We start from the raw sequence: 7,802 nt of genomic DNA on the forward strand, positions 1-7,802 counted from the left end.
GGAGCAGGGATGTCCCAGGAGAGAAGCAGGGCAGTGTTCAGAGATAGGAAATGAGAAAAAGAAGCAGGTTTCCCTGTGCAGCAGCTGGGGGCAGGCAGCTCTGTCTCCGAGGCAGCAGGAGCTGCCGGAGGGGCTGCAGGGCCAGGGCTCTCATGCTGTGCTGGGCAGCAGGGTGGGCATGGAGGGGCTGCAGGCAGACAGGGAGGGGGATGTGCTGGGCAGAAGAGCAGGGGAGACAGTGATCGGCCTCATTGCAGGACCTCTCGCCCCTGCTGGGGGCCTTGGGCCGTGCCAGAGTTACACTGTGGACATGGCTGTGCCTGGCCCTGCACCTCTCAGGTCTTGATGTGTCCTTTTCCCCGTCGTGCTGACCTGATTCCCCATCTCTACCTTGGAACAAAGTCAAGAATGCCTTGGCAAGGGGAGCTGGCATCCAAGGAGATCCCAAAGAAGGTTGTAGGTACAAAAGGTGACCCTATATCCATAGCAGCAACTCTTGCCTGACAGGCAATTTAAAGGTGTCAGGAGAGCTTCAGATTTGGACCCTCTACCCAGAGAACACTGCAAGCAGAGTCTTAGCTGCATGAAGAAGCGAAAGCAGTCACTTGGGGTCTGATTTGATGATACCCAGTTATGACAATGGGTCTCTCTGTGTCACAGCTCGACTGTTTATGAATCATTTGTGACTGATTCCTGCTACAAAGAGTATGTTGTTGGGAACAGCACAAGCGGGGCTGCTCTGTTCGGGAAGCAGAGCTGGGAGCTGAGGGTGCTGGCCAGGCAGGCAGGGCAGGGATCCACCATCAAGAGGTGCCGTCCCACAGTGCCCGTACAAGAAGAGCAGAGCAGTTTGGGGGTGGTAACTGGGATCAGGTACAGTCCAGCGATGGGCAGACAAGACTGGAGGTCTCCAACCAGCCCTGCTTTGTGTGGGAGCTTGGACTGGAGACCTCCAGAGGTCCCTTCCCACCAAAATTCCTCTGTGATTCCATGAATTCTTGCTCCTCAGCCTCTGCTCCAGCATGGCTGGCAGGGGGATGAGAGCACCTAGGGCAGGGCAGAATGAGTCTGTCTAGGAGAGCGTCGGGGGATGATGCAAAGGTCCCTGTCTCAACCCTAGCCTTTGCAAAACTATCTCACGCACCCTGAGAAGCTCTGTCTGCCCCTTGCACCCTGCCCTGTGCTCCCCTCCCATCAGACAAAGCAGTGGCCATCATTGGCTGGGAACTCTCTTCCCCACGGAGAGGAGAAGAAGGGCCTTCACCAGCCTCACACTGCCTTTTCCACCCCCGGGCTTTTCAGCTGTGTGTGCCTGGCTCTGCCCACTTGCCTTCACCACAGTCATGGCTGCCCTGAAGCCCATGAAAATCCCGGTGCTCCTACCCTCAAGCTGGCATCCACCCTGAACCTGGTGCATGGCCGGCCACAAAGGTATCACCCCCAGCCATGTAGCCAAGGGCAGGGGTCTTCACCCCATTTTCCCTGCTCCTCTCCCTGCTCCCAGCACTGCTGCTGCTGTGCCCATGTCAATCCCTCCCGCCGCCAGCCTGCCCTGGGCCCGAGGCAGCTCTAGCTCCCTCGAGGGCTGCGCTGGAGCCATGCAGGAGTGGGCTGAGGTGGGGCTGGCACTGCCAGGCTGGGTCGGGAGAGGGCAGCTCCCACAGAATCACAGACTCACAGAATGGTTGAGGTTGGAAGGGACCTCTGGAGACCATCTAGTCCAACCCCCCTGCTCAAGCAGGGTCACCTAGAGCACATTGCACAGGATTGCATCCAGGCGCGTTTTGAATATCTCCAGAGAAGGAGACTCCACAACCTCTCTGGGCAACCTGTTCCAGTGCTCTGTCACCCTCACAGTGAAAAAGTATTTCCTCATATTCAGACGGAGCTTCCTGTGTTTCAGTTTGTGCCCATTGCCTCGTGTCCTGTCGCTCGGCACCACTGAAAAGAGTCTGGTCCCATCCTCTCGACACCCTCCCTTCAGATACTTGTACACGTTGATAAGATCTCCTCTCAGCCTTCTCTTCTCTGGGCTGAACAGGCCCAGCTCTCTCAGTCTTTCCTCACAAGAGAGATGCTCCAGTCCCCTAATCATCTTTGTAGCCCTTCGCTGGACTTGCTCCAGTAGTGCCACATCCCTCTTGTACTGGGGAGCCCAGAACTGGACGCAGTACTCCAGATGTGGCCTCAGCAGGGCTGAGTAGAGGGGGAGAATTACCTCCCTCCACCTGCTGGCAACACTCTTCCTGATGCACCCCAGGATACCATTGGCCTTCTTGGCCACAAGGGCACATTGCTGCCTCATGCTTAACTTGGTGTCCACCAGCACTCCCAGGTCCTTCTCCGCACAGCTGCTTTCCAGCAGGTCAGTCCCCAGCCTGTACTGCTGCGTGGGGTTATTCCTCCCCAGGTGCAGGACTCTGCACTTGCCTTTGTTGAACTTCAGGAGGTTCCTCTCTGCCCACCTCTCCAGCCTGTCCAGGTCTCTCTGAATGGCAGCACAGCCCTCTGGCGTATCCGCCACTCCTCCCAGTTTTGTATCATTGGCAAACTTGCTGAGGGTGCACTCTGTCCCTTCATCCAGGTCACTGATGAAGAAGGTGAACAAGACTGGACCAAGTCCTGACCCCTGGGGGACACCGCTAACTACAGGCCTCCAACTAGACTCTGTGCCACTGAGCACAACTCTCTGAGCTCTGCCATTCAGCCAGTTCTCAATCCACCTCACTGTCCACTCATCTAACCCACACTTCCTGAGCTTGCCTATGAGGATGTTATGGGAGACAGTGTCAAAAGCCTTGCTGAAGTCTAGGTAGACAACATACACTGCTCTCCCCTCATCTACCCAGCCAGTCATTCCATCATAGAAGACTATCAGGTTGGTTAGGCATGATTTCCCCTTGGTGAAGCCATGCTGACTACTCCTGATCACCTTCTTGTCCTCCACATGCTTGGAGATGGCCTCCAGCATGAGCTGCTCCATCACCTTTCCAGGGATGGAGGTGAGACTGACTGGCCTGTAGTTCCCTGGGTCCTCCTTCTTGCCCTTTTTGAAGATGGGGTGACATTGGCTTTCTTCCAGTCCTCGGGCACCTCTCCTGTTCTCCATGACCTTTCAAAGATGATGCAGAGTGGCTTAGCAATAATGTCTGCCAGCTCCCTCAGCACTCGTGGGTGCATCCCATCAGGGCCCATGGATTTGTGGGTGTCAAGTTTGCTTAAATGATCTCTAACCCACTCCTCCTCCACCAAGGGAAAGTCTTCCTCTCTCCAGACTTTCTCTCTTGCCTCCAGGGTCTGGGGTTCCTGAGGGCTGGCCTCAGCAGGAAAGACTGAAGCAAAGAAGGCATTCAGTAACTCTGCCTTCTCTGCATCTTTCGTCACCAGGGCACCCACCCCGTTCAGCAAAGGGCCCACATTTTCCCTAGTCTTCCTCTTGCTGCTGATGTATTTGAAGAAGCCCTTCTTGTTGTCCTTGACATCTCTAGCCAGATTTAATTCCAAACGGGCCTTAGCCTTCCTCGTCGCATCCCTGCATACTCTGACAACATTCCTATATTCCTCCCAAGTGGCCTGTCCCCCTTTCCACTTTCTGTAGACTTCCTTCTTCTGGTTGAGTTTTGCCAGGAGCTCCTTGCTCATCCATGCAGGTCTCCTGCCTCCTTTGCTTGACTTCCTACTCATAGGGATGCACCGCTCTTGAGCCTGGAGGAGGTGATGCTTGAATATTAACCAGCTCTCTTGAACACTCCTTCCTTCTAGGGCCCTAACCCATGGGATTCCTCCAAGTAGGTCCCTGAAGAGGACAAAGTTTGCTCTCCTGAAGTCCAGGGTTGCGATCCTACTTGGTGCCCTGCTGCCTCCTCGCAGGATCCTGAACTCCACCATCTCATGGTCACTGCAGCCAAGGCAGCCCCCAACCTTCACATCTTCCACCAGTCCTTCTTTGTTTGTTAGTACGAGGTCCAGCAGCACACCTCTCCTTGTTGGTTCCTCCACCACCTGTGTCAAGAAGTTGTCACCAATGCTCTGCAGGAACCTCCGGGACTGTTTGTGCCTAGCTGTGTTGTCCTTCCAGCAGATATCGGGGTGGTTGAAGTCCCCCATGAGAACCAGGGCCTGGGATTGTGAGGCTACTTCCAGCTGTCTGTAGAAGGCCTCATCGACTTCCTCATCCTGATCAGGTGGCCTGCAGTAAACACCCACAACAGTGTCACCCATGCTAGCCTACCCTTTCATCCTTACCCATAAGCTCTCGACTCTCTCTTCATCCACCCCTAGGCACAGCTCAATACATTCCAGTTGCTCTCTCACATCAAGAGCAACTCCACCACCTCGCTTGCCTGGCCTGTCTTTCCTAAAAAGCACGTAGCCATCCATGACAGCACTCCAGTCATGCGAGCTATCCCACCATGTCTCTGTAATGGCAATGAGATCATGGCCCTGCGACCGCACACATATCTCTAGTTCTTCCTGTTTGTTCCCCAAGCTGCGTGCATTGGTGTACAGGCATTTCAGGGAGGTGATCGAGCATGCAGGTTTCCCAGGAGGGATACCAGAGGATCCTCCATAGCCCCATCCCATGCGCACTTCCCTGGCTGCATTCACCTGCTGGAGGCATCCTGACTTGAGCAGTCTTTTGCCAACTACCCTGGCACTATAACTCTCCCCTTCCCCCATCTTTCCTAGTTTAAAGCCCTCCTTACCAGGTTGGCCAACCTGTTGGCAAAGACCCGCGTGCCCCGCCTCGTGAGGTGGATCCCATCTCTCGCCATCAGTTGTCGATCTTCAAACAGGGTCCCATGGTCGTAGAAACCAAAACCCTGTTGCCAACACCAGCGGCGCAGCCAGTCGTTAACCTGCAAAGTCCGTCTCCTCCTCCTCTCCTCCATCCCCTTCACTGGGGGGATTGAGGAGAAGATGACCTGGGCTCCCAGACCCTTGACCACCATCCCCAGAGCTCTGAAATCCTGCTTGATGGTCTCCAGTTTGCCCTTGGTGTCATTGGCGCACACATGGAAGAGCAGCAGTGGGTAATAGTCTGAAGAATGGACGAGCCTAGGCAGTCTTTGCATGACATCTCTCACACGAGCCCCCGGCAGGCCACAAACCTCTCTAGACAAGAGGTCAGGTCGGCAGATAGATGCCTCTGTCCCCTGCAGCAGGGAGTCCCCCACAACAATCACCCGCCGCTTCTTCCGGGCATTCCCGCAAGGCACAGGGTCTGTTGTCCCAGTTACTTCCCTTGCAGCCATGCCCATCTCCTCCTCATCCTGGAGGGCACTAAACCTATTCTTCAGCTGCAAGTCTTTGGGAGGAGTAGGAGCCTTTCTCCTCCCACGAGCAGTGACCAGCTTCCAGCCTTCTTCTACAGTGTTATGATGTATCATTTCACACAGCACAGAGCCCTCAGGCAACTCCACTGCTGTGGGGGGCTGGGACTCCTGAAGCTGCACAGTCTCCGAAAATACCCTGTCTATCTCTTGCTCATCTTCTCAGATGCTGTGCAGCCTACTAACTTCCTCCTGTAACTCCCTTACCTGACTACACAGCTCGTCAACAGCAGCACACCTCCTGCAGGAGAGCTGACTGCCAGCCCAGGCCTCCCGGAGAGGCCCCAAGCACCCCCTGCAGCCTGAGACCTGCAGGGCTACTTCTACTGTCAGAGGGTCTGTCTGAGTCCAAGCCTCTGACACAGCAACTCCAACAGCCACTGGGGAATGTGCTCCACGGCATGTCACAACCATACTTGAGGAAGCATACACCACAGGGATCAGAAACAAAGGTAGCTTCATGCACCCTGCTGCACAAACTGCTGCCTCTGCTCACTGCCTCTCTGGAAGCTGCCTCTGGGCCTGGCTCTTATATAGGCCTCTCCCTAGCAGTGACTCCCAGGGTGCTTGACCTGCCCTAATCAAGGGCCATCTGGATCAAAGGCCCCAACTCCCTCTGGTCAGGGGCAACCAAGAGAGCTCATTAGCAGCAGCCACTCCTAGCTAGAGCTTCTCCCAGGAGCTTTTCCCAGGAGAAGTCAAGGCCTCCTGCAGTTGTCCTTGCCTAGCTTCCGCTCTCCTGTTCACAGCAATCACCTGCTAGTTCCTCGGGGGTCCTCAGAAAGCCCACAACTTCCAACAAGATCCTCAAGTTCTAGTCAGAGCCCAAACACTGCTGTGCAAACTGCTGTGTCTGTTCGCTGCCTTTGTTAGCTGCGCTCTCCATCTAAGATCTAAGCAGAGCTATGTGCTGCAGGACCCTACGTGGTCTCAGATGAGAGCTAGAGGAGACATAACATGACCAAGGCAGAGCCTCTGGGGTGATGCCAGGGCAGAGCCAGGGGCAGCAGGCGTGAGAAGAGAAGCCCTCCAGCAGCCCTCCAGCAGTTCCTCTCCAAACCTGGTCAGGGAGTTATGCACCTAGTGGTGCTCCTGAGAGAGGACGGTGACAAAGGATGGGGGGCACTGTGAGCTGCAGTGCTGGGCACCAACCATCTGTGCTGGGTCTGGGAGTCCTGGCAGGTGGTGCCAGTGGCTGCAGCCCCTGAGAAACCCCCGACCCTGCTTGCAGCAATGAGTCCCCTCCATGACCGTTGGGAGCTTCTGGGGTGTCATGGCTCCCATCTGCCTCCTCTCCCTTTGCTGGCCCAGCCCTGCTGCCCTCCATGTGGCCCCATGGCCCCACTGCACTGACACTGCACAGGACAGGGTGCATTCAGGGGTAGGGAAGTCTCCTCCAGGCATGGTCTCCATGACAGCCCTGAGTGCTCTGTCCCCCAAAGCCCTCCTGAAGCCTCCCACCAGTCCCCAGGTCCTGCTCAGCCCTGATCCTGTCCCCCGGGGTTAGCAGGACTGACCATTATCCCCATACAGGTGCTGAGCCCAGCAGGGAGACAGAGCAGGTCACATTCAAAGATCACATCTCTCCAGGACCATGGGAATGGCCAGTGCTGGAAATGACTGATACAAGAGGCTGGGTCTGGGAGGAGTTTCCTGGGGCAGTTTCTCCTCTCTGTTCATGCAGCAACAAGCTGGGATGGATCTGTGTTCTGACAGACGCTGTTTGAGGGTCCCCCATGGGAGGAGGATGGTCTACAGGCCCAGCAGATGGCCCCAGGACCTCCTCTGCATGCTCCCTGCCAGCCCTGCAGAGGACCCAGCAGAGGGCTCGTCCTCCCAGGGCTCACAGCTGGACATCCAGTCCCCCTGCTGGGCATGGAGCTTTGTCTGGGGGTGACTTTTGGGGTAAGGACCAGCAAGAATGGTGCGTGAGATTTTCTAAAGGAAATGTGCTGGGGACAGTGCGTGAGGGACAGCAGCTTTGGAGGCAGTGCCCAGCCTTCAGGCACTGCACCTGCAAGAACCTACTTTATTACAGAGATACTGTGAGGGAGTCAGCTCTGACCCAGTGTTGGACACAGCTTTATATGGGCACCAGGTGAGACAGAGCAGTCTCAGTGAAGGTGGAATGAACCCAACCATTGGTTCAGCAACATGGTGAGAAATAATAATAACAACAGCATTAATAGTCGTGATAAAAATAAAGTGAAAAAAGAAAGCTCAGTCCTGGTACGGGATATGGGGAACTCATTTATGAAGATCAATGGCAATGTTACCACTGCTGAAAAATGTCCAAGAAGTCACTTTCCTCAGGGCATCTTTGAGCTCCTTGTTCCTCATGCTGTAGATGAGGGGGTTCACTGCTGGAGGCACCACTGCGTACAGAACAGTCACCACCATATCCAGAGCTGGGGAGGAGATGGAGGGGGGCTTCAGACAGTCAAACAGGCCAGTGGTGACAAACAGGGA

The sequence above is a fragment of the Apteryx mantelli genome, chromosome 11 (assembly GCF_036417845.1).
Source record: "Apteryx mantelli isolate bAptMan1 chromosome 11, bAptMan1.hap1, whole genome shotgun sequence".
Taxonomy (NCBI): domain Eukaryota; kingdom Metazoa; phylum Chordata; class Aves; order Apterygiformes; family Apterygidae; genus Apteryx; species Apteryx mantelli.